This window comes from Somniosus microcephalus, chromosome 7, assembly GCF_052327205.1.
Source record: "Somniosus microcephalus isolate GS21.2 chromosome 7, FLI_Smic_1.0, whole genome shotgun sequence".
Classification (NCBI taxonomy): domain Eukaryota; kingdom Metazoa; phylum Chordata; class Chondrichthyes; order Squaliformes; family Somniosidae; genus Somniosus; species Somniosus microcephalus.
In genome coordinates this window covers 53,094,107-53,120,804 of record NC_140993.1, presented here as the reverse complement: position 1 = coordinate 53,120,804, position 26,698 = coordinate 53,094,107, and the positions used below count along the sequence as shown (strand labels likewise).

Sequence of the window (26,698 nt, the reverse complement as noted above, 5' to 3'; positions counted from 1 at the left end):
TTCATTTCCTGCTTTTTTTCTCAGTTCTGACAAAGGGTCTTCGACCTGAAACGTTAACTCTGTTTCTCTCTCCACGGATGTTGCCTGGCCTGCTGAGTTTTTCCAGCGTTTTCTGTTGTTATCCCTAATTTTTAACTTTGGGTATGTTACCTCTTTACTCTAACAGATACAAGAGTGAGGGAAACTAGTGCAGTACTACACAATTGCTACATGTGTCTCAGATGGCCCTAATCTGGTATGACAGGTCTAGTGCACGAGCATTCTTTTTTAACATGTTTTGATAGGATCTCTGTGGTGACCAATTTCATCTGCTAACAGAAACTAGTTTTGATTGCACCTTTTAAAATGGGAGGCTTTCTCATTATATGCTGTTGGAAGTTCACTGTGTAAATTGAACTGATTTTTTTTTGGAATAAATTCATAGAATGGTACAGCACAGAAGGAGGCCATTTGGCCCATCGAGTCTGCTTGTCCTTAATGAGTTGCTAATTATTTGTTTTTAAAACCGGTTAGAATAAAATTAATTAATTTTATATAATTGTAAAGTTCAAAAAGCCCTCTTTCTTAAAAGTACTTGAACTGTTGTGTTGATACTGTTAAGTCAGTACTGTTGAATGAAGCCTGGCAGCTGGATATCCTAAGCTCAGAGGCTGTTATGCAGAGAAACTGTATGATAATAGGCACCGGTGCAGTTACATCACTGGGGATTGTTTGTGTGGTACATAAACTGCAGGGATGTAGAGTACAATTCTAGAAAGATTGAACAGGCTGGGTTTCTTTTCTCTGAAAAGAGAAGGCTGAGGGGTGACCTGATAGAGGCCTTTAAGATAATGAAAGGGCTTGACGGGTTAAACGTGGAGGAAAAAGTTTCCACTTGTGTGGGGAAACCAAAACTAGAGGTCATAAATATAAGATAGTCATTGATAAATCCAATAGGCAATTCAGGAGAAACTTCTTTACCCAAAGAGTGATAAGAATGTGGAACACAAGGAGTAGTTGAGGCAAATAGCATAGGTGCATTTAAGGGGAAGCTAGATAAGCACATGAGGGAGAAGGGAATAGAAGGGTATGCTGAAAGGGTTAGATGAGGGGGCTGGAGGAGGCTCGGGTGGGCATAAATGGCGGCATAGACCAGTTGGGCTGAATGCCCTGTTTCTGTGCTGTAGACTCGATGTAACGCGATGTGTTTGTATTTGGTGACTTGTAACTTACGCTATTGTTTGCTTGTTGGTTCAGCTACCTATTTTAAAATGATATGTTGTATTACAGAAAATACATTTTTTGTTGGATTAAATAGAATTTGTCACATAATTGTCATAATGTTGGTGGTGTTTCAATAAAATTGTGCCAAAAATTATAGTATAGCATGAAATTAGAGGCCTTTATAGTTTTAAACGAATATGACTAAGTAGTATTCACTTTTGCAACTAATTATCTGAACTTTTGTAGTACTTTTACTTAATTCTGCATTCTGAAAAAAGTATCTGTTTCCCTTCCCCTTCATGGTGAACTCTTACCACAAAAGGGTCCAAGATCACTGCATGCATTTCATTGGAAAGGCAACATTTAGAAGGGAATAGCTTCTTGTCTTAGCAAAACTTTAATGCCAAATAATTGGGCACAAGAGAGAACCTGCACATCAGGGAAACTTCAGCGAAGTGTGCAAATGGTTCATACTTTTTTTTCTGGTAACAGCAATAGGTTGGGTTTGTTCACCTTGGTATCATTTGATGGTATTCAGTATCTTCAGTGTATTTCCATTTAATTCTCATATGCTGGACACCTATTTTTACAAGTTTGAAAACTGATGCCAACTGCACGATCAAGTAATCATCAAAGGACATAATTCCATGTCATGCATGAAGGTGCATTCTATTTTGGATGCTTCACTTGTAAGGATTAAAGATTATTGAAAAATAATGAGGTGGATCTTCTCTCCACCCCGCCAACTTAGTCAAAAGATAGAGGTTACAAATACTCATATTAATATAATTTAAAAAGTCGATGTGTATCCAAATGGATCTTGAAATTCTGTGGACTCTCAATTTGGGTAGAAGCTTTTTTCAGAGGGAAAGTCTCCATTGACTATTAAGATCATAAATAAAATAGAAACATAGAAAAATAGGAGCAGGAGTAGGCCATTCGGCCCTTCGAGCCTGCTCCGCCATTCAATATGATCAAGACCATATTCCCGCTCTCTCCCCATACCTCTAGAAATCTATCTATCTCCTTCTTAAATATATTCAGTGACTTGGCTTCCACAGCCTTCTGTGGTAGAGAATTCCACAGGTTCACCACCCTCTGAGTGAAGAAATTTCCCTTCATCTCAGTCCTAAATGTCCTACCCCGTATCCTGAGACTGACCCCTCGTTCTAGACCCCCCAGCCAGGGGAAACATCCTCCCTGCATCCAGTCTGTCTAGCCCTGTCAGAATTTTAAATGTTTCAATGAGATCCCCTCTCATTCTTCTAAACTCTAGTGAATACAGGCCTAGTCGACCCAATCTCTCCTCATACGACAGTCCTGCCATCCCATGAATCAGCCTGGTGAACCTTCGCTGCACTCCCTCTATGGCAAGTATATCCTTTCTTAGGTAAGGAGACCAAAACTGCACACAGTACTCCAGGTGTGGTCTCACCAAGGTCTTGTATAACTGTAGTAAGACATCCTTGCTCCTGTACTCAAATCGTCTTGCAATGAAGGCCAACGTACCATTTGCCTTCCTAACTGCTTGCTGCACCTGCATGTTTGCTTTCAGTGACTCGTGTACAAAGACACCCAGGCCCCTTTGTACATCAACATTTCCCAATCTATCACCATTTAAATAATACTCTGCCTTTCTGTTTTTCCTACCGAAGTGGATAACTTCACATTTATCCATGTTATGCTGCATCTGCCATGTATTTGCCCACTCACTCAACTTGTCTAAATCGCCTTGAAGTCTCTTTGCATCCTCCTCACAACTCACAATACCACCTAGTTTCATGTCATCAGCAAACTTGGAAACATTACATTTGGTTCCCTCATCCAAGTCATTGATATATATTGTGAATAGCTGGGGCCCAAGCACTGATCCCTGCGGTACCCCACTAGTCATCGCCTGCCACCCCGAAAAAGACCCATTTATTCCTACTCTGTTTCCTGTCTGTTAACCAATTTTCAATCCATGCCAGTATATTACCCCAATTCCATATGCTTTAATTTTGCACACTAACCTCTTATGTGGGATTTTACCGAAGGCCTTCTAAAAATCCAAATACACCACATCCACTGGTTCTCCCTTATCTATTCTACCAGTTACATCCTCAAAAAACTCCAGTAGGTTTGTCAAACACGATTTCCCTTTGATAAATCCATGTTGACTTTGTTTAATCCTGTTGATATTTTCTAAGTGTCCTGTTATCACATCCTTTATAATAGACTCTAGCATTTTCCCTGCTACTGATGTTAGGCTAACCGGTCTGTAGTTCCCTGTTTTCTCTCTCCCTTTTTTTAAATTGTGGGGTTACATTTGCCACCCTTCAATCTGCAGGAACTGTTCCATAATCTATAGAATTTTGGAAGATGACTACCAATGCATCCACTATTTCCATGGCTACCTCTTTTAGTACTCTGGGATGCAGATTCTCAGGCCCTGGGGATTTATCGGCTTTCAGTCCAATTAATTTCTCCGGCACTATATTTTTACTAATGTTAATTTCCTTTAATTCTCCTTCTCACTAGACCCTTGGTTCCCTAGCATTTCTGGGAAGTTAATTGTGTCCTCTTCCATGAAGACAGAACCAAAGTATTTGTTTAATTGCTCTGTCATTTCCTTGTTCCCCATTATAAATTCTCCCGTTTCTGACTGTAAGGGACCTACACTTATCTTCACTAAACTTTTTCTTTTTACATACTTGTAGAAGCTTTTACAGTCTGCTTTTATGTTCCTTGCAAGTTTACTCTCATACTCTATTTTTCCCCTCTTAATCAATCTCTTGGTCCTTTTTTGCTGAATTCTAAGCTGCTCCCAATCCTCAGGCTTGCTACTTTTTCTGGCAACTTTATATGACTCCTCTTTGGATCTAATACTATCCTTAATTTCTTTTATTAGCCATGGTTGGGCCGCTTTTCCTTTTGTGTTTTTGCGCCAGAAAGAAATGTATAACAGTTGCAATTCATGCATTCGTTCCTTAAATGTTAGCCATTGCCTATCCACTGTCATGCCTTTTAATGAAGCTTCCCAATCTATCATAGCCAACTCATTCCTCATACCTTTGTAGTTTCCTTTGTTTAGATTTAGGACCCTAGTTTTGGATTGGACTACTTCACTTTCCATCTTAATGAAGAATTCTATCATGTTATGGTCACTCTTCCCTAAAGGACCCCGCACAACAAGATTATTAATTAACCCCTTCTCTTTGCACAATACCCAATCTAGGATAGCCTGTTCCCTAGTTGGCTTCTCAATGTACTGGTCTAAAAAACCATCTCGTACACACTCCAGGAATTCATCCTCCACAGTATTATTGCTAATTTGGTTTGGCCAGTCTATATGTAGATTCAAGTCACCCATGATTACTGTAGTACCTGTAGTGTCCGCACCTTAATAATACACGGACTGCAGGAGAACAATAAAAACAGGTATTTACTGAACAGAGGGTACTCTTTTATTTGGACCCAAAAAAAACCAATTCGACTGTAAATAAACAAAAGTTCAACTAAAGCTTAACAAATCAAATTAAAATTTGGTTTTCCGTGTTGATGATGCACTCCAGTCCCCGCGGCGCCCACCGGTCGCGGAAATACTCAAGCGCACCGGCGGACACCGCGTGCTCCATCTCCAGGGCCACCCGGGCGCGAACATGGCCGCGGAAGAGATGCAGGCAATCCGGCTGGACGACCCCCTCGACCGCCCGCTGCCTGGACCAATTGATGGCTCTTTTAGCCAGGCCCAGGAGCAGGCCCACAAGGAGGTCCTCCAACCTGTCCGCTCCCCTCCGCACCGGGTGACCGTAGATCAAGAGCGTGGGACTGAAGTGCAACCAAAAATCGAGGAGCAGCCCCTTCAAGTAGTGAAAGAGGGGCTGCAACCTCTCACAATCCATATAAACGTGAAACACGGACTCCTCCAGGCCGCAAAAAATGCAGGCGGCCTGGGAGTCCGTGAACCTACTTAAAACCTTATTGCACGGGACCGCTCCATGCAACACCCTCCAGGCCAAGTCCCCGATGGAACAAGGGAGGACTCCCGCATAGAGAGCCCTCCATTGGGGACCTCCGCTACCGCCGGTCGGCAAAACGCCACGCCAAGGCGTGTCCGGACGGTAGACGAAGATGGCAAAGTGGAGTGTGTGCAGGAGCAGCCCGTACAGGAAACCCCTCCGCGCGGAATGAAAAGGCACGGAGGGTATTTCCTCGAGACGGCTCAAGTTGTGAGGCGCCGGTTCCCGAGGGGAGTTTCGGGGCCGGGCGCCGATGAGGAATTCCGTCCGAACGGGGGTAAGCTCGGACGGGATCGCCCCACGTGCTTGAGCCGCCTCGATACACCTAGTGGAGTCGGGGCCCAGTGCCGCTTTTACCGATTCGATGGTTTCGACCGCGAGCTGGACGTTGGCCCAGGACAGGCGCCGCGCCAGCTCCTCCGGCGCCATCCAGCCCGCTCCTCCGCCATCGAGCAGGTCCCCGACTCTAGTCACCTTGCCAGCCACAGCCCTACCCTCCGCCAGCCGCCCGAACCCGTGTTCGTGGAGGTGCGGATTCCTGAGCAGCGGCTCCCGAAGGAGAGCCGCCGCTCCTGACGGGGGAGAGCTCCGCCTGGAAGCGACGTAGTTCCAAACCCATAGTAGTTCCTGGTAGAAGACAGGCAGCTCCCGCAGGCCGGCACGCCTGCTGCCCACTTTCGCAAACAGGAGCTGCGTGTCGTAATTGAGGCCATGCAGCTGGCGGAAGAAAAACGTCGCCAGCGCACACCATCTCGGAGGATTCTCGACGTACAGGTATCTCTGCAGCGTCTGAAGACGGAAAGTCGCAGCCTGGGTGCGAAGGCACACCAGCGCCTGACCGCCCTCCCTAAGCGGGAGACACAGAACCGCGGCAGAGACCCAGTGCTTCCTTTTGTCCCAGAAGAAGTCGATGAGCTTCTTCTGAATCTTGGCGACAAACGCAGGGGGAGGGATCAAAGTGACCAACCGGTACCACAACATGGCGGCCACCAGCTGGTTTATGACCAGCGCTCGACCCCTGTAGGACAACACTCGGAGCAGTCCTGTCCAGCGTCCTAGGCGAGCGGTGACTTTGGCCTCCAGCTCTTGCCAGTTCGCCGGCCAAGCGTCCTCGGCAGGGCTAAGGTAGACTCCCAAATAGAGGAGGTGCGTGGTGCTCCAGGCGAAAGGCCTGAACTCCTCCGGCAGGGAGTCCACCCGCCACTGACCCACCAGGAGTCCGGAACATTTCTCCCAGTTGATCTTGGCGGAGGATGCGTCCGAGTAAATCTGCTGGCATTCCCGCATCCTCCGCAAGTCAGCGGGATCCGTGACCGTGAGGAGCACGTCATCGGCGTAAGCCGAGAGGACCACCTCCACGCCCGGCCCTTGCAGAGCCAGTCCCGTCAACCTCTTCCGCAAGAGGCGCAGGAAAGGCTCCACGCAAATGGCATATAACTGACCGGACATGGGGCATCCCTGACGCACCCCCCTCCCGAAGCGAAGGGGCGCCGTCAAGGACCCGTTAACTTTAATCAGACACTCCGCGGCGGCGTACAGAAGTCGGATCCGGGCGACGAAATGCGTCCCGAACCCGAATGCGCGCAGAGTCCCGAAGAGATACTCGTGATCCACCCTGTCGAACGCCTTCTCCTGATCCAGGGAAAGGAAGGCGACCGACAGACCAGCCCTCTGGGAGTGGTGGACCAGGTCCCGGACCAGATGGATGTTATCGTGGATGGTCCGGCCCGGGACCGTGTAGGACTGGTCGGGGTGGATCATGTGGGCCAGCACGGTGCCAAGGCGAGCAGACATGGCCCTGGCAAAGATTTTATAGTCCGTGCTGAGGAGGGAGACCGGGCGCCAGTTCTTAAGGAGGCGGAGATCGCCCTTCTTAGGCAGCAGGACAATGACCGCCCTGCGCCAAGAGAGGGGCATCTCCCCGGTCGCCAAACTTTCCCCCAGGACCCGCGCGTAGTCGCCCCCCAAGACGTCCCAGAACGCCCTGTGGAACTCCACGGTCAGCCCGTCCAGCCCCGGGGACTTTCCCCTAGAGAGCTGGCGGAGGGCGCCGGTCAGCTCCGCCAGACTTAGCGGAGCGTCCAATTTTTCGGCGCCCTCCGGGCCAACCTTCGTCAGGTCCTCCCACAAAACTCTGCGCGCATCCTCGCTGGACGGATCCGGAGAGAACAGAGCCCCGTAATAGGCGCGGGTCTACGCGCTGATTCCCTCCGGATCCGAGACCAGAGATCCGTCGTCGGCCAGCAGCCCCAAGAGCTGCTTACGGACCCCCCGTCTTTTTTCCAGCGAGTAGAAGAAGGGGGAGCCGCGGTCCAGGTCCCGCAGGAGCTGGATCCGCGACCTCACGTACGCGCCTCGGGACCCGACGAGCTGCAGGTCCTTCAGCGCGCCCTTCTTCTCTTCGTACACCTTCCGCAGGGCCGGGTCCTCGACGACCTGACCGAGACGGGACTCCAGGTCGAGCACCTCCTTCTCCAACCGCCCGACCCGGGCCTCCCGCCTCTTGGTCGACCCCTTCGCGTACTCCTGACAGAAGAGACGGATGTGAGCCTTGCCCACATCCCACCATAGCCTCAAGGAGGGGAAGCCCCCCTGCTTCCTTCTCCAGTCGGCCCAGAATCGACGAAACGAATCCCGGAACCGTGCGTCCTCCAGCAGCAGGTTGTTAAAATGCCAGTACATGGACCCCCCCCGCGCGCGCAGCGGAGCGAGCTCCGCCCACACCAGGTGGTGGTCCGTGCACGGCACCGGCCGCATGGAAGCTGCCGGAACGCAGGAGACGAACGCCCGGGAAATGTAGAGGCGGTCGATTCTGGACCTTCCTCCCCCAGACCTCACGCTAGTGAAGGCGCTGGAGTCGGGGTGGAGATTTCGCCAGACGTCCACCAAGTCGAAGGACCCAACCAGGTCCCTCAACTTCTCCATCGCCGCCGGGCTTCGCGGGGGACCCGAACGGTCCCTCGCCTCGAGGGTGCAGTTAAAATCCCCCCCGAGGATGACGCACTCGCCCACGTCGATGGAGCCCAAGAGAGCGGACACTTCTTCGAAGAAGCGCACTTGCTGCGCACTGGTCTGAGGGGCGTACACGTTCACTAGATGGAGCGGCACGCCCCCCAGGTGAACAGTGACATGGAGCAAGCGGCCCGGCACGTGCTCCTTGACCCCCAAGATCTCCGGCTGAAAATGCGGGGCCAGCAAGATAGCCACCCCGCTGGAATTGTTGGAGAGGTGACTCATGCTGACCCCTCCTTGCCACTCCAGGAGCCACGTGGCTTCGTCTCCCGGAACGGTGTGGGTTTCTTGCAGGAAGCACACCGCATACTTCCCGTCCCGAAGGACCGAGAAGTTATTGAATCTGCGGCGCGCCTCCCTGCTGCCGTTGATGTTGAGGCTGGCTATGGTTATCTTCATGTCAGAAGCATAGTGCAACCTCTACCTACACCTAACGGGGCGAGGAAGCGCAGCCGCTGGTCCGCCGCCACTTCCTCAGCAGCCCAGTGAGAAACGTTGTGAGCCGACGCAGCTCGAGCGGGTTCACACCCTCGTCCGCGCCCAAGATCTTAACGGCGGCGCGGACGGAATCGATGAGCAGCGCCAGCTCCGACCACCTGTCGAGGGCCAGCCGGACCTTATTGCGCTGACCCAGGCACGTGGCCATAAAATCCCGGAGTTCCCTTACGGAAATGAGGGGAGACTCGGCAAGGGGCACGAGGTCATCCATCGCCACGTCGGCGCTGGAGTCCGAATCGTCCTCCGTGCCCATCACCGAGTCCCCATCCTCCTCCAGGGGGTCGTCACCAGCGGCCGACCCGTCCGCCGCGCAGTGCGAAGCGAACGACTCGGCCGCGCCAGCCAGCCCCGCCTCCGCCCGGATCCCACCCCCAGGATCGGCGGCAGAGGATTTCTCCCTGGGCTCCTCTAGGGGTGCCGGGCCAGAAGACGGCGGCGGTTCAGAGCTCCCCTCCGCCTCAGACGCCGGAACGACCGGAGAAACCGGGGAGAGAACAATTTCCAGCTCCTCCAGTACGTCCGGCATCAGAGACGCAGCCAGGGGGCCATCCTCCTCCCCGCCACCAACCTCCGACCCAGCGGACGGGGGGTTTTGAATTAAAAGCTCTACCAGGACGAGCATCCCCTGGGAGACGTCCGGGTCGCATTGGGCGAGCTCATTATCCTCGAGCTCGCCCGACCCAGCCCCCAGGCTGCCCGACCCGGCGAGGGGTAACGACACCGATAAAAGATCAACTTCAATTACTGCCGCGGGTTGTTCCGCAACCCCCCCCACGGGCAGGGTCTCATCCCCATCCCCGGGAGGCACGTGCTGGACAGACACATCTGCCTCAGCCTCCCGAGGGACAGGCGACCCCTGCCGATCGCTGGTGATGACGACAGCGCTGGGGGGGCGGGGGGGCGCAGTACCCGCGGCGGGCGACGACTCCCCCTGCTCGGAGGGACCTTCCTCCTCCCGGTCCTCCTCCTCATCCAGGGGGTCGCGCCTTCTTTTTAGCACGGAGGGAGCGAGGGAGACCTCCATGTCTGCAAAGGCCTCCTCCTCGACTCCCTCCGGCGGAGCAGGTTTGTCGGGTTCCTCGGGCCCGAGCCCGGCCGCAGGTATTGGCATTACCGCTGCGGCGGTTGCGGCCACAGGCTCGGGCACGGGGCCCCTCCCGCTCACATCTGCCCTGATCAACTCCGCGAGGAGCGCGGGTGTAAGGGGCTCAAGGGGCAAGGGCTCACCATCCACGGGCGGACCTGCCCTAAGGTGCTTCTTTTTTCCCCGCGCCTTCTTTCCGGCCGGACACGCTCCCTCCCCCCCGTCGGAGGCCTTGGTGGCATCGGCCCCCGACGTCAACCGCGCATCAGACGTACTTGACGCGCGGGCAGATCCGGGGGGAAGGGCGGCGGCGGCGGCGCCAGCCTCGGCCGCACGAGACGGTCCGGCGGCCTTGGAGGCAGGGCAGTTCCTCCTGATGTGCCCCACCTCCCTGCAGGCATGGCACCTCACACCGTCCGACGTCCAAAAGGCGCGGTAGGCGGTCCCCTCGTGGAGGACGACGAACGCCCCTTCAGTGTCCTCCTCCCGCGCCAGCTGGATAAACAGCTGGCGCCGGAAGGAGAAGACGTGGCGAAGGCTGGCCTCCCGGAAGCCGAGCGGGATGGGCGTGATCCCCGACCTCACCTCCCCAAGTTGTCGCAAATGGGGAAGGAGGAGCTCACCAGGAACATAGGGCGGGACGTTGGAAATAATGATCCTCTGCGCGGTGGCCTCGAGAGGATCCACCGGCAGGAAAGTCCCGCCCACGGTGAGCCCCTTGGCGACAGCCAGGGACACCGCCCGCTCCGACCCCAGGAAGAACACAGCCTTCCCATACATTTTCGAGGCCGCGACGATGGCTGAGGGGCCGACAACCCCAGCCATGGCCTTGACGCAGGCCTCGATGGTCATAATGGGGTGAGTGTAGCTCTTCACCCCAAGCTTTTTTGTTATTAATCGAAAAGGTGACGGGGCAGCAGGAACAGCGGGAGCAGCTGTGGCTGTGGCTACCACTCTCGCATAGGTCCCGGCTGGCCCCGCCACCGGCGAAGATGCAGTCGCCATTCTGGGGTGCTTTTTTTTTTAAGGGCTACACTCACCCCAAGTCACAGGCCTGAAGGTGTTAATGGCCTCGGTGTATATATATATTTTTTTGTCCTCTATTGAGCAGAGGGAGCTGATTAAAATGAGGACACACCTCTCTCCTTATTAATTTAAATTGGGAGAGGAGCCCTCGCCCCTCTGCTTCAATTGGCAATTAATAAAATAGATGAAACTAAGGTGCCTTAGAAAGACAGGCAGAGAGAGACAAAGAGAGAGAGAGAGAGGTGGGGGGGTGGGAAGGAGGGAGGCCGCAAAGGGCAGTGTTGCCACTCAGGATGGTGGGTGGGTGTAGGCAGGGTTGCACTCTCCGATGGAAAAAGTCTTTGGTGATGGTGGTCTTCTGGCAGGGGGAGAAGACGTCTTCACCTGGAAAAGCTGGAGAAGCCCAGGCTTAGTCCTGCAACAGGTCTTAACGAGGTAATTAAATTAAATTAAGGACTTCACCTTGGGCAGCTCCAAGCTCTCCCAGGGCAGGCAATAGAAGGGATGCTAATTAGTGGTGTGTGTGGCCTAGCTTTTAACAAGAGCACACACACTACACCCCTTGATGATCCGGCCTTGCTTCTTCTTTTCTCCCCCCACCTAAAATACAAAGTCTTGGGAGAGTGCCCCAAATAACACCCACCTGTAGATGTTCCGGATGAAGTTTTCTTCCCTCCTTTCAAGCAGTTGGTTTCTCTCCCCTCTCTCCCTCTCCTGAAGTGGAGGCCAAATTGGGGAGGCAGTGATAGAAAGGCCTCTCCCCTGGTTGATGTTGATGTAGGCCTCCTTTCTCCTTCTCCTCCTCTGTCCTCTCTCTCCAGGCACCTCAGTTGATGTAATGATGGTGGAGTTGGTGGTGGTGGTCCAACGTTCTCCTCCTCTTCCTGGTCAGGGGACCACCACTTTAATCCACTCTCCAAAGTCTGGCTGCTCCCTCTACTCGTGCTTGCAGCTGAACAGAGGGTAACTTAAGACTGAAGTACAGAAGCCTGCTATGGCTTTATATACAGGGGTGGTCACTGCCGGTACTGCAGTATAAAATCAGTTCTTCTCTTAAAGGTACATACACAACAATTCCTCCCCTTTTAGATAAACAGTACATAACATTCATTTAACAACTAAATAATAACTAATTACAATTACAATTTTCTCTGTACTATATACATCAACTGAAATAATCATTTATAAGTTCAGTCTTTGAGGAGGCTTCCTGATCCTGACTGGATAGCGCCTTTCTCGAGTATCCTGTTCTTGCGGCGGAGTTGATTCTGGCTCATTGTCATTGGTTGGTTCGTCAGCTTCCAATACCACTGCTTCTGAGGTAGACGCAATCTGTACTTCGGGTTGATTACCAGGTGCACCTGCTCGTGGTACGGGTTTGGCTTGTTCCTGTGACTCTAGAATCTGGTCAGCATGGCGTCTCACGATGCTCTCTCCAACATCCACTGTGTACATTAGTGGTCCCTGCTGTGTGCATATCGTTCCTGGCTGCCATTTTTCTGTTTGGTAGTCACGGGCCAAGACTGGTTGCCCTATCTTGAAGCTCCTGGTTGGCTTCTCATTTATGTGCTGGAATTGCTTATCCTCAACATCTCGTCTTATGTTTGGTTTGAGCAAATCCAGGCGACATCTTAGCCTTCGGTTGAAGAACATTATGGCTGGAGCTTGGTTGGTGACAATCCATTTGTGGCTGGATGATATGGGGCAGATGTGTAATGTTTCACCCCATTATTCCTCAGAAACCTCCGGAAATCCTCGGACACAAACTGTGGCCCATTGTCGGAGCAAATCTGTTCTGGCAAGCCATTCCTGGCGAAGATGGTCCGTAGGATTGCAATAGTTTTCTCCGTGGTGGTGGAGGACATTTTGATGACCTCTGGCCATTTCGAATGGGCGTCCACAGCGATTAGGAACATTGGCCTAGAAATTCAGTTGGTTGCGCCAGCCGTTAGCGCCTTAGGAGGAGTAGATGTCGGGCGCTAGGCGGCTAGCGCCCGGGCGCAGCGCGATCTGCGCCTCGCCCCAACTTCACTAGAGATTTAGCGGCGGAGCAAAGTCTTTGTGCGCGCTCAGCTGCGCGCGCAGATCATGACGTCATTTCCTCGTGCAACGCCCTTTGTGCGCCCCCAACCGGAACTTCAGTGGCGACGCCCCATTGTGCGCCTGGCGCCCCTAGCGACTGTTAGAGTAGAACGGTGCTCAGCCGATGCGGGGCGCGGGGGGCGCAAATTAAAGGGCACTGCTCCTGCACTATAAAAGGCTGCCATTTTGCAGCACTCCTTCTTGAGAAACGGATCTTTGGAGAGAGACCAAGGTAGATAGCTTTCTGCTTTGGCCCAACACTCGGACAGGTACTTCCGGCTTCAGGCCACAGCTTTCCACTAGTCTTTGTCTTCATTGACATCTCATTGTTTGCCAGCATATTATGGGGGCTGCAATGGGTGTCAACGCTGGCTTTCTCAATTACATCCAAAGGGCTCACAGACGCCGTGAGAGAGTGGCAGCCCTGGCTAGACGGAGAGGGGGCAACAGGCGTCGGGAAAGGAGGCCTTACCCACCCAGGGTATACCGCCAGCAGTTCTCTTATCTCAACATGTCTGACGAGCAGTGTGTTCGGAGGCTGCGATTCAGAAGGGACGTGGTCACAGAGATCTGCCAGCTGCTTGGCGGTGATCTGCAGCCACAGCTGAGGAGCAGGACGTCTCTGTCGGTGGAAGTGAAGGTGACGGTGGCTCTCAACTTCTATGCCACCGGCTCCTTCCAATCCGCTACTGGGGACATTGCCAACATCTCCCAGTTCGCCGTGCATTGCTGCATCCGCCAGGTGACCAATGCCCTTTTCAAAAGGAGACGTCAGTTCATCTCCTTCGCCATGGCCCTTGCCAAGCAGCAACAGCGTGCAATGGGCTTTGCAGCATTCGCGGGCTTCCCCATGGTGCAGGGCGCCATTGACTGCACGCATGTGGCTTTGCGTGCACCTCTGGAGAATGCCGAGGATTACCGCAACCGGAAGGGCTACCATTCGCTCAACGTCCAGCTGGTGTGTGACCACAGGCAGCTCATCCTAGCTGTCAATGCCCGCTTTCCAGGCAGCAGCCACGATGCCTTCATCCTGCGACAGACTTCTGTGGCAGACATGTTCCAGGCACAGCCTCACCCACGAGGATGGCTTATCGGGGACAAAGGCTATCCTTTGTGTACCTGGCTGATGACCCCGCTCCGTGCGCCCAGCACCCCTGCTGAAGAGGGATACAACGAGAGCCATCAAGCGACCAGGAACATCATCGAACAAACAATCGGCGTCCTGAAGCAACGGTTCCGCTGTCTGGATCGTTCCGGTGGAGCCCTACAGTATTCGCCGGAGCGAGTCTCCCATTTCGTGGTCGTTTGCTGCATGCTGCACAACCTGGCTATCCGCAGGACTCAGGCACTGCCAGCAGAGATTGGAGGACCACCTCAGGAGGAGGAGGAGGAGGACCAGCACAGGAGCGAGGCAGAAAGTGCAAGGGCCGCCCGTCGCCGGTTTATTGAACGTTGGTTCTTGGCCCCCTCTCAGGGAATGGCTTGTGCCAATGTCAGCAGATGAATGTAGCCGCTCCACAAGGCCTCAGCCGAGCAGGGCAACCAGGACTTAACAAAAAAACCATGCACACTGCAATTTAACAACAATTTATTGCAAACCTCTGCCCTTCCCACATGACATCCTCATGTGGAGAAGCCCCCTCCAAAAACACAAAACTACCAGTCTCGGCCTTACAAAAAGAAAGAAAGACACCAGTCTCGGCCTTACACAAACACAACTGCACCAGTCTCGGCCTTACAACAAGCACCAGGCATTTGTGCATACCTCTACTTTTTGCCCTGCGAGGGCGATGCCTTTCGCATCCTTGCCTGGCCCCTGCCCGCCCTGCAGCTCCTCCTCAATGGGGGCCCAGTGGCTGCAGCAAGGCTGGGGGAAGGCTGCTGAGGGGCAGATGGTGAGACGGCAGATGCCCTTGGGGGTCGGCCTGCACCAGCTCTGGCCTTGGAGTGGCCGGCTGCTGACTGCTCCAACTCTGGCTGGGCGGCAGCAGTCTGTCCAGCGGCTCGTGGCAGCTGCAATGGCGGAGTGGCAGTGTCGGCTGCAGGAATGGTGGCAACCTGGCAGATCGCAGGTGCTCGCTGGTCGCCTGAGACATTGGCACTCGCACGGGCCAGCACTGCAGCATGCGCAGCAAACAGCTGAAGGACAGACTGCTGGGCTGCTGCTGCGCGGCGAGTGCCCTGGCGATGCCTGGCTGATCCAGCGAGGGTGGCAGCAGTTAGTGCCCGTGTGGCCCTGGTCTGTGTCCGCATGACACCAGCCAGTGAATGGACGGCACGACTGAGCACTTGGCTAGAAGCCGACTGTGCTGCCGCGAAGTCCTGCAGACTCCTGGCCTGTGCTGCACTGAATTGTTGCAGACTCCTGGCCTGTGCTGCTCCGAATTGCTGCACACTCCTTGACAGAGACTCTATGGAGTCAGGCATCCTTGCCACTGCAGCCATGAGCTCAGTGTGCCTGCACTCAGCCTGGACGGCCATTTCCTCCAGGAGCCGCACCTCCTCTGCGCTGACCGTCGCAGGACTGGAGGCCGCACCCACCCTCTGGGGAGAAGTCCGCCGAGCTTCCCCACCCCTCCTGCGTTGCTGCAGGCCGCTGGGCCCCGGAGATTCACTCTCCTCCGACCCTTCCCCCCGGCCATGGGCTGGCGCGGCTGAGGGTGGCACTGATGGGCCGGCTTCCTCTTGCTCCTCCTCGTATTCCGAAGCGCTGACAGTGGCAGCTTGAGGGCCCGCCTCCTCACCTGGCGATTCACCATCTGAAAGCAGGAAGGCACAAGAGTCGCTTTAGAGTGAGGACAGGGCAGCAGCGAGGGAGGCATGAGTGCTGCCATTCACCGCATTGGTTGGACAGTGGCAAAGGATGCTGATCTCATGCGCAAGTGGAACGAGAGAGGTCCAAAAGGTGATGCCCTTACCATTGGTGCCCAGAACAGGGTCGGCATCTCCACTGGCGACGGGGCCAATCAGCCGGCCTGCCATAATGCGCTCCACACGCTGGTCGAGGTCGGAGAGCTCTTTGAGGTCAGGACGGCCTCCCCCGGTCTCAGTTCGGTTGCGCCAGTTGTGCGCCACCTTGGCCTGCAAGAGAAAGGACGGCCTCTAAGTACAGTGTGAAGCCCTGATCTTGTCTGCACTGCCTCCCATGGTCGAATAGCTTGTACAGTGTGTAGCCCTGATCTTGTCTGCACTGCCTCCCATGGTCGAAGAGCTTGTACAGTGTGTAAAGTGCGGAATGTGCAAGTGATTTTCATGCCAGTCCCATAGCTGCTGGATGAGGGCTGGCCATTAGGGCTTTCAGGTCCCTTTGCCCATAAAGTGAGGTGCACATGCAAGGATGAGGAGGACACTGGAAAGGGTACTCACCCTGACAACCCGAGTGAGGTCGTTTAACTTCTTCCGGCATTGCACAGGAGTCCTGGCAACCACGCTGTTGGAAGACACCCTGTTGGAGACCTCCCTCCAGGCTTTCCGGTAGGCGCTGGGCAGCGGCCTCTTGCCACCTTCTGGGAACAGAACATGGCGCCTGTGCTCCACTCTGCCAACCAGCAGCCTCAGGTCACCGTCGCTGAAGCGCTGCGCTCTCTCCCTGGCCTTCTCCATAGCCCTGGGCGTTGTGCAGGTGAAGCTGAAGTGGTCAGGCCTAGGTTGAGGGCTGCAGTGTGCAGGGCGTGGCAGGCAAACAAATCCACCCTCCCCCTTTAAGAGCTGACCGGCGCCAGAGTGTCTGCCGTCAATGAAGAACTCGCCGCACCGGCGCTGCGCCCGGCCTCGGGGGTATCGCTCAGCACCGCCGGCTTAGCGCCTAAAGATAGTCGTGCATCGCCTGTTTTAGCGTAGCAGCAACCTCTTGGGGCGATACGACTGAATATCGGCGAAGGGGGCGCGACTTTGCGCCGGGCGCAAACTTTAGCGGCCGCCCGACTTTAGTGCCCCAATAAGTGGCTATACTGAATTTCTAGGCCATTGAGTCCATAAATGGACCAGCAAAATCAATGTGTACCCGTTGCCATGGAGATGAGGGCCACTCCCATGGATGTAGCGGGGCCTGTGGTGGAGCGTTTTGGACCTTCTGGCATCCTGTGCATCTCTTGGTCATATCCTCGATTTCTTTATCGATTCCCGGCCACCACACAAACGCCCTGGCTAGGCTCTTCATTTTTACCCCTCCCAGATGACCCTCATGAAGCTCATTGAGCACTCTATCTCTCAACTTGGGTGGAATTACCACTCGGGATCCACACATCAAGGTCCCCCGGCACACTGAAAGCTGTTCTCTTCTTGGCGAGAATGCTGGCAACAGTGAGTCGCCATGTGCTGGCCATCCCTTCACCGTCAAATCATAGACCCGAGAGAGTGTCGGGTCATTTCGGGTTTCCTTCTCTATACTTGAGTTTGTAACAGGTAGACATTCGACTATGGTCGCATGGAATATCTCAACAGGGTCCACTGCAGGTGCTCCCTCTACCGTAGGCAACGGTAGGCGCGACAGCCCATCAGCGATTCCATGCTGTTTCGTACCCTTGTACTCTATGTCGTACTGATGTGCCCCTAGAAAAAGTGACCATCTTTGCAGCCGTTGCGCTGTCATCACCGGAGCGCCCTTCTTTGGGTTAAAAATGGAGACCAGGGGCTGATGATCAGTCAGTAGGGTGAATTTCTGCCCGTGCAGATAGTGATTGAACTTCTTCACCCCCCACACCAGGCTGAGGGCCTCCCTGTCAATCTAGGCGTAGTTACGCTCGGCTGAGTTTAACGAGCGCGACGCAAAGGCTATTGGCCTCTCTGAACCGTCAAGGAATTTGTGTGACAGCACCGCTCCGATGCCGTAGGGAGACGCATCACATGCTAACCGAATCGGTAGTGTTGGATTGTAGTGGGCCAATACTTCTTTTGAAGTGATTAGGCATTTACATTTCTGAAAGGCACGCTTACACTCATCACTCCATTTCCATGTTACTCCAGTTTGCAGCAGGGCGTTCAGTGGGTGCAGAATTGTAGATAAATTCGGCAAGAACTTATTGTAGTAGTTCACCAACCCGAGGAACGACCTCAGTTGCGACACATTTTCCGGTGCTGGAGCCTTGACTACAGCCTCAATCTTGTCCGGCGACTTATGCAACCCTTCCTCATCAATCATGTGGCCACAATACGAGATTTGTCTCCTGAAGAACTCGCATTTGGGGCGGTTGGCTCGTAGCCCATATTCCTGTAATCTAGTGAGCACCTGCTCCAGGTTGGCAAGGTGTTCACTGTCATTTTCGACCGTAACCAGGATGTCGTCCAAATAACACTGGGTCCCCGGGATCCCTTGCAGGACTTGTTCCATCGCCCTCTGCCAAATAGCCGGGGCTGATGCTACCCCAATTACCAGTCGATTGTACTGGTAAAGGCCTTTGTGAGTGTTTATCGTGAGGTATTTCCTAGATGCTTCTTCCACCTCCATTTGTAGATACGCTTGGGCCAGATCAATCTTTGTAAAGCGTTTCCCTCCAGATAGTGAGGCGAAAATATCTTCTATCCGTGGAAGTGGATATTGTGCTGTGTGCAGGACTGGGTTCACAGTTACCTTGAAGTCCCCACAGATGCGAACCTTCTTCGGCTCCCCAGGCGTGCTTGCTCAATGATTTCTTCATTACAGGAACGATGGGTGTGGCCCACTCGCTCCAGTCCACCTTGGACAGCACACCCGAACGCTCCAGACTCTCCAGCTCTGCTTCAACGGCTGGGCGGATCGCGTAAGGTCTGGCCTTAAAAAATTTGGGGTTTGCGTTATCTTCGATTTTTATCGTTGCCGTTACTCCTTTTAGAGTCCCAAGTCCTTGTTGGAACACCTCTTTCGCGTCAGTTAGAATTTTTGACAGTCGCCCAGGTGTGACGTCATCATCCTTTTTGTCAGTCACAGTTAGCGCCTGAATGGAATGCCAATCCAATTGTATTTTTCGGATTCATTCACGTCCCAATAATGGTGGTCCTCCATCTTGTATATATAGATACAGTTTCTGTGTTTCCTTGCCGTTGTATTCAACTGGCAGCCTTATTTTTCCTCTGGGGTAGACTTTTTGCCCCGTGTATGTCTTCAATACAATGGACGTGTCCTTCACGGGTATGTGTGAGAATAGCCGCTCATAGTCTCGTCGATTCATGACAGTTAGGGTGTGATAAAATATTTCCATTCATCACTGCCTGTGACTGAGGTCGGTTTCAGTGTCATTTCCCTTCCCCCAGACCTCATTGTATTGTGTACTGGAATGTGCTGTATTGTATACTGGAATGTGCTGGAATGTGCTGTGTGTAGGGCTCCGCCCATACCTGGCCCCGTTTGTAAGTTAGCTTCAGTCTAGCCCCAGTCTCCAGAAGGACGACATCTCTCTCGCTTACGTGTTTCGTTCTAAGTTAATAAAAGTCTTGTTTTGTTCTGCTACCTTCGAGTCTCGGAATTATTGAGGCACATCAATTTTATTAACTTATTTTTCAACACTATGGATCAACTCCTGAAACCCGAACGTTTGGATTTGGATCAACATGCTCCGGACGCATCAGCATGCTTCGGACACTGGTTTGAGTGTATGGAATTCTTCCTGGACAATTCCGCAGCCGTCAAAGACGCTACGGACGCTGCGAGGATGAGACTCGGAATTCTGCGGAATTGGGTAAGCCACCGGGTTTACCCCCTCATCCAAGACGCCGAGACGTACCTGGCCGCCTGCGACATCTTAAAGGCGCATTACCAGCAGCCTACGAATGAGGTGTATGCTAGGCACCTGCTCGCCACCCGCGCACAGCGACCTGGGGAATCGGTGGAGGAGTTCCTAAGCACCCTGAAAATGCTTGGCAAAGACTGCAAGTGCCGAGATGTAAAAGCCGCAGTGTACACTGACGAGCTTGTTCGCGATGCCTTCATCACAGGCCTCAGCTCCACTTACATCCGGCAAAGACTGCTGGAAAAAACGGGGTTGGACCTGAAACAGGCTGCGGACACCGCGCGATCCCTGGATGTGGCCCAGAGAAACTCGGACGCCTACTCTTCAGCCCGCGCCGTCCACACCGCCCCGTGTGCACCGAGGGCGCCGCCATCTTGGAAGGCATCTTCCCCGCCCGACAGCCCGACACCGGCTGGGCCCCGCTCTCCCCCCAGAAGCCCTACGACAGCCGCGACGCGTCAGGGACCCAACTGCTACTTCTGCGGGCAGCCAAAGCACACCAGAAACCTGTGCCCGGCGAAAGGCACCACCTGCTTTAAGTGCGGTAAGAAGGGGCACTTCGGGAAGGTGTGCAGAGGGAACCCCGCCGAAAAACCAACCGCCGGAAAACCCGCCACTGCCGCGTGTGCGCCGTGGGAGCGGCCATCTTGGACGCCATCTTGCCCGACCTCGTGGGGTCCGCCATCTTATGAGCAGACAGCGTGGACGCCATCTTGTATCGATCAGGGCCCTACAGTGGCATCGGTCACAGTGGACCAGACCAGGCCGCACCCGCTATCCAGATCAATGGTGGACATCGAGGTAAACGGGTGCCGGGTTAAATGCTTAATTGACAGTGGAAGCACGGAGAGCTTTATCCACCCAGAACTGGCACAACAACTCTCCCTAAAGGTGGTCCCTACTCAGGGTACCATCTCTATGGCTGACAAAACCCAGACATCGACCATTCTGGGTTACTGCACGGTACAATTGTGCGTTAACGGAACTGTATATGATAATTTTAAAGTATTAATCATGAAGAACCTATGTTCGAGCGTGATCTTGGGCCTGGATTTCCAGTGCAACCACCAAAGCATCACGCTCAAGTACGGTGGGTCCCAGCCGCCCCTCACAGTGTGCGGTCTGGCTACCCTGAAGGTAAAGCCGCCTTCGCTATTCGCGAACCTTACCCCTAACTGCCGGCCAATAGCGACCAAAAGCAGGAGGTACAGCTGGGTGGACAGGCGGTTTATCGCGACCGAGGTAGACAGGCTCCTGAAAGAGCGCATTATTGAACGCAGCAACAGCCCGTGGCGCGCCCAAGTGGTAGTGGTAAGGGGTAGCGAGAAGAAACGGATGGTGATCGACTATAGTCAAACGATCAACAGGTACACCCTACTAGACACCTACCCGCTACCCCGCATATCAGAAATGGTGAACCAAATCGCCCAATACCGGGTGTTCTCCACCATCGACCTCAAGTCAGCGTACCACCAGCTCCCTATCAGACCAGAGGACCGCCCGTACACCGCCTTCGAGGCGAACGGACGCCTCTACCAATTCCTCAGAGTCCCCTTTGGGGTGACGAATGGGGTCTCGGTCTTCCAGAGGGAGATGGACCGCATGGTCGATGACCACCACTTGCAGGCAACCTTCCCCTACCTCGACAACGTCACCATCTGCGGTCACAACCAGCAGGATCACGACTCGAACCTCGAGAGGTTCCTGAAAACCGCACAAAAACTCAACCTCACCTACAACGAGGACAAGTGCGTTTACAACACCACGCGCCTCTGCATACTAGGCAGCGTGGTGGAGAATGGGGAAATTGGACCAGACCCCGACCGATTGCGCCCCCTACGGGAGCTGCCCCTGCCCAACACACCCAAAGCCCTGAAAAGGTGCCTGGGGTTATTTTCTTATTATTCCCAATGGGTCCCCAACTACTCCGACAAAGCCCGCCCCCTCTTGAAAGCATCCTCTTTCCCGCTCTCTGCTGAGGCCCACGCCGCCTTCAAAAGCATTAAGCAGGATATTGAGCGGGCCACGCTACAGGCAGTGGACGAGAACACTCCATTTCAAGTGGAAAGTGATGCGTCTGACTTCGCCTTGGTGGCCACCCTCAACCAGGCGGGGCGGCCCGTAGCTTTCTTCTCGAGGACCCTCCAAGGGCCCGAGATCAGACACTCCTCCGTGGAAAAGGAGGCCCAAGCCATCGTGGAGGCAGTGCGCCACTGGCGCCACTACCTAGCCGGCAAACGCTTCACCCTACTTACCGACCAGCGGTCGGTAGCGTTTATGTTCAATAATAAACAGAGGGGGAAGATTAAAAATGATAAGATTCTTAGGTGGCGGATCGAGCTCTCCACCTTCGAGTACGACATCATTTACCGGCCAGGGGCCCTTAACGAATCCCCTGACGCCCTCTCACGAGGGATGTGTGCCAGCGCCACCGGGGATCGGCTACAGACCCTCCACAACGACCTCTGCCACCCAGGGGTCACGCGGCTGTTCCACTTCATAAAGTCCCGTAACTTACCCTACTCGATTGAGGAAGTTCGGTCCCTGACCAGGAACTGCCGCACTTGCGCTGAGTGCAAGCCTCGGTTCTACCGCCCAGATAGAGCCCACTTAATCAAAGCTACACGGCCCTTTGAGCGGCTCAGCTTAGATTTCAAGGGCCCCCTCCCGTCCGTCGACCGCAATGTTTACTTCCTGAACATTGTGGACGAATACTCCCGGTTCCCATTCGCCTTCCCCTGCCCAGACATGACCAGCGCCACGGTCATTAAATGCCTCAACAGCCTGTTCGGTATGCCGAGCTACATCCATACGGATAGGGGGGCGTCCTTCATGAGTGAAGAGCTACGCCAGTACATGCTGTCCAGGGGGATCGCCACGAGCCGTACCACCAGCTACAACCCCCGGGGTAACGGCCAAGTGGAGCGAGAGAACGGGACAGTATGGAAAGCAGTCACTCTAGCTCTAAGGACCAAGGGCCTCCCTATCTCCCGCTGGCAGGAAGTCCTCTCGGATGTGCTCCATTCGACACGGTCGCTATTGTGTACGGCCACTAATACCACACCTCATGAACGAATGTTTGTCTTTCCCCGGAAATCCACCTCAGGCGTATCCATGCCGTCATGGCTCTCCACCCCAGGTCCGGTACTCGTGCGAAGGCATGTGAGGGGCCACAAGACGGACCCTCTCGTGGAGCCAGTACACCTACTCCACGCCAACCCCCAATACGCATATGTCCGGCACGCCGACGGAAGGGAGGACACCGTGTCCATAAAAGACGTTGCCCCAGCCGGCATCGACAACAACCACGGCAATAGCGGCAACGACGATCACAGCAACTCTTACCCACCCACTACTCTTTCATCACCCCCGGAAGAACACCGACCAACGGCACCCCCACCAACTACCCCTTCAACAACCCTGGCGGCACCCCCGGCAGAGACTCAGGAGGCTACCGGGGACACCCAGCCGACACCCGCGGCACCGCAACAGCCACGTCGGTCGCAGAGGACTATCAAACCCCCGAACAGACTAAATCTATAGAAGAGGTGAATGTGATGAAATATTTCCATTCATCACTGCCTGTGACTGAGATCGGTTTCAGTGTCATTTCCCTTCCCCCAGACCTCATTGTATTGTGTACTGGAATGTGCTGTATTGTATGCTGGAATGTGCTGTGTGTAGGGCTCCGCCCATACCTGGCCCCGTTTGTAAGTTAGCTTCAGTCTAGCCCCAGTCTCCAGAAGGACGACATCTCTCTCGCTTACGTGTTTCGTTCTAAGTTAATAAAAGTCTTGTTTTGTTCTGCTACCTTCGAGTCTCGGAATTATTGAGGCACATCATAGGGCTGATACTGTGTCCAATTCCATCTTTACTGGGGACCCTGCTATCATGAGGGTGACCCAAATGGTTCGGTGATCCTCCTTTGCGATCACGTTGTGTAACTTTAGACAACTTAGTCTCCTGCTCCCGGAGTCCTTATCACTCTCCTGATCTTCTGAACTACTGTCTGTCAATTTCTTTACTTTCTTGTACTTTTCCTTAGTAGTTCTTGTAGTGTTGGTTTTCTTTCCCGACCTGCAGACTCTTGCTGTGTCCCATTTTCCCACATTGCCTGCACACTTTGTCCTTAAACCAGCAGTCCTTCTGATCATGGGTTGTTCTGCCGCAGCGATAGCACTTTTCTGCTCCATACGCCATTTCGTTAGCGCTGTATTCTTGTGGTTTCTGTTGTATTTCTGCAGCTCCCCGTGCTGCTGCTTCGTAGGATACTGCCACGCTTAAAGCCTGTTCTAGCGTCAGGTCCTTTTTTGAAAGTAGTCGTTTCTGGGTTCCTTCACTCTGGAGCCCGCAGACAAACTTATCCTGTAAGGTGTCTGCCAGTCCTGCTCCGAACTGGCAGTGCTTCGATAACTTGCGCAGTTCCGTAAGATAGTCAGCATTGCTCTCATCTTTGTGCTGGTTTCTTTTATGGAACTTGAATCTTTCTGCTATCAGCAGCGGTGTAGGGTTTAGGTGTTCCTGTAAGATATTAACAACCTCTTCAAAACTTTTCTCCATTGGTTTAGCTGGGATAATTAAATTTCGCAATAGGCCGTACGTTCTCGCGCCCATCAAATTTAATAATACGCCTTCTTTCCATCAGCCACCTCATTTGCCTTGCAGTACACTTCAACTCTTTCCACATACGTTGTCCAGTCTTCTACCTCGTTGTCGAAAGCAGTGATACTGCCACTTTTCGGCATCTTGCGTGATTTAAAATGGTGCCTCCCGCGCTTTTCCTTCTTCCCCTTGCTGCCACACTGCTCCTAGCGTTCTGCAGGGTAATGGCGGCGACCCGCGGCTTCGGCGCATCTCACTTTTCCGTCCCCTTGTTTTATTTTCGCTACGCTGCCCGGTTCTTGAGCACCGACCGCGCCCTGTGCGCTCCACCCTCTCTCTCTCTCTTTTCCTCCTGACGACGCTGCACGGCCCCTTTGCAGAGCCGCTCGATCGAGCTCGAGCCCGCTGCAGTCCGGAAGGGTCAACGCACTACCTGCTACCAGCACGATTTGCTGGAACACCTTGACTGGGGAGCCAGGCCCAGCTCTCCACAGCCTCTCCTGCAACTCTCCGAACTCCGATGGATCCTTGGGCGGTTGCCCGCGGTCGACGCCCGTTGCTCTGACTTCGACCTCCAAGAAGCTTCTTCTCAGGGAAAGATCCCCGTGAGGTGATGCAGTACTGCAGGTGAGTTCGAACTTGCTCGTCGCCACTGTAGTGTCTGTGCCTTAATAATACACGGACTGCAGGAGAGCAATAAAAACAGGTATTTACTGAACAGAGGGTAACTTAAGACTGAAGTACAGAAGCCTGCTATGGCTTTATATACAGGGGTGGTCACTGCCGGTACTGCAGTATAGAATCAGTTCTTCTCGTAAAGGTACATACACAACAGTACCCTTGTTACATGCATCTCTAATTTCCTGTTTGATGCCATCCCCTATATTACCACTACTGTTTGGAAGCCTATAGACAACTCCCACCAATGTTTTCTGCCCCTTGGTGCTTCTTAGCTCCACCCAGTCTGATTCTACATCTTGATTTTCTGAGCCAATGTTCTTTCTCACTATTGCTCTGAGTTTATCCTTTACTAACAACGCCACCCCACCTCCGTTTCCTTTTTGCCTGTTCTTCCTAAATAGCGAATATCCTTGGATATTCAGCTCCCATCCTTGGTCACCCTGCAGCTAAGCCTCTGTAATAGCAATTATATCATATCCATTTACATCTATTTGCGCTGTTAATTCGTCTACCTTATTACGAATGCTTCATGCATTCAGATACAGCGCCTTTAGATTTGTCGTCTTAACATTTTTAGATATCTGAACATTTTTTTGTTCTATGGCCCTATTTGTCTTATTACCATTTTTTCTTACCCGGACCCTATTTGTTAGTGCACTCCTTTGTTTGTACGCTCTGTCCCTTCCTGACACAATCTGGTTATCCTTACCGCAATCATTTTCCTGCACTGCTTCCTTGTCTTTTCTCTTTAGCATTCTAGATTTATCTCCACCGGGACCCTCCCCACCCCCCCCCCCCTCCCCGCCCTTATTTAGTTTAAAGCCCTATCTACCTCCCTAGTTATTCGATTCGCTAGAACTCTGGTCCCAGCATGGTACAGCTCTCTCTTTCCCCTGCACTGATGCCAGTGCTCCACGAATCGAAACCCACTTCTCCCACACCAATCTTTGAACCACGCATTCATCTCCCTGACCCTATTGACCCTATGCCAATTTGCTCGTAGCTCAGGTAATAATCCAGAGATTATTACCTTTGTGGTTCTGCTTTTTAATTTACTCCCTAGCTGCTCAAACTCTCTCAGCAGAACCTCTTTCTTTGTCCTACCTATGTCGTTGGTACCTACGTGGACCATGACAACTGGATCCTCCCCCTCCCACTCCAAGTTCTTCTCCAGCCCGGAGGAGATGTCCTTTACCCTGGCAACACAGCCTTCAGGACTCATGCTCCTGGCTGCAGAGAAAAGTGTCTATCGCCCTAACTATACTGTCGCCTACTACAACCACCTTCCTTTTTACTCCCCCCACTTGAACGGCTTCCTGTCCCACGGTGTCATGATCAGTTTGCTCGTCCTCCCTGCAGTTCCCGCACCTGCCCACAAGGGTTGCAAGAACCTCGAATCTATTGGACAAGTGCAGGGACTGAGGCTCCTGCAATACTCCCTCCTGGATCCCCGTACCTGCCTCACTCGCAGTCACAGCCTCTTGTCCTTGACCACGTGTCAATTCTAAAGTATTTAATCTAAGGGGTGTGGCTGCCTCCTGGAGCAAAAGGTCCAGGTAACTTTCTCCCTCCCTGATGTCTCGCAATGTCTGCAGCTCGGACTCCAGCTCCCCAACTCTGAGCCGAAGTTCCTCGAGCCGCAGACACTTACCGCAGATGTAGTCGCCCTGGACAAAAATGTCCACAAGCTCTCACATATTTTAGCAGTAACACATCTCCTGTTCTCCCATTATTTTATTTAATTAATTAGTTTAGTGTTAATCAAATTATTTACCTCGTTTAGTTTATTAAATTAATTCAATTAA

The 26,698-nt window shown here is 53.3% G+C and overlaps 1 protein-coding gene across 4 annotated transcripts in view; it reads left to right on the top strand.

Annotated features, from left to right (window-relative positions):
- khdrbs3 (KH domain containing, RNA binding, signal transduction associated 3) overlaps nucleotides 1-26,698 on the top strand; it is a 409,578-nt gene that overhangs the window by 243,905 nt on the left and 138,975 nt on the right. The window lies entirely within an intron of this gene.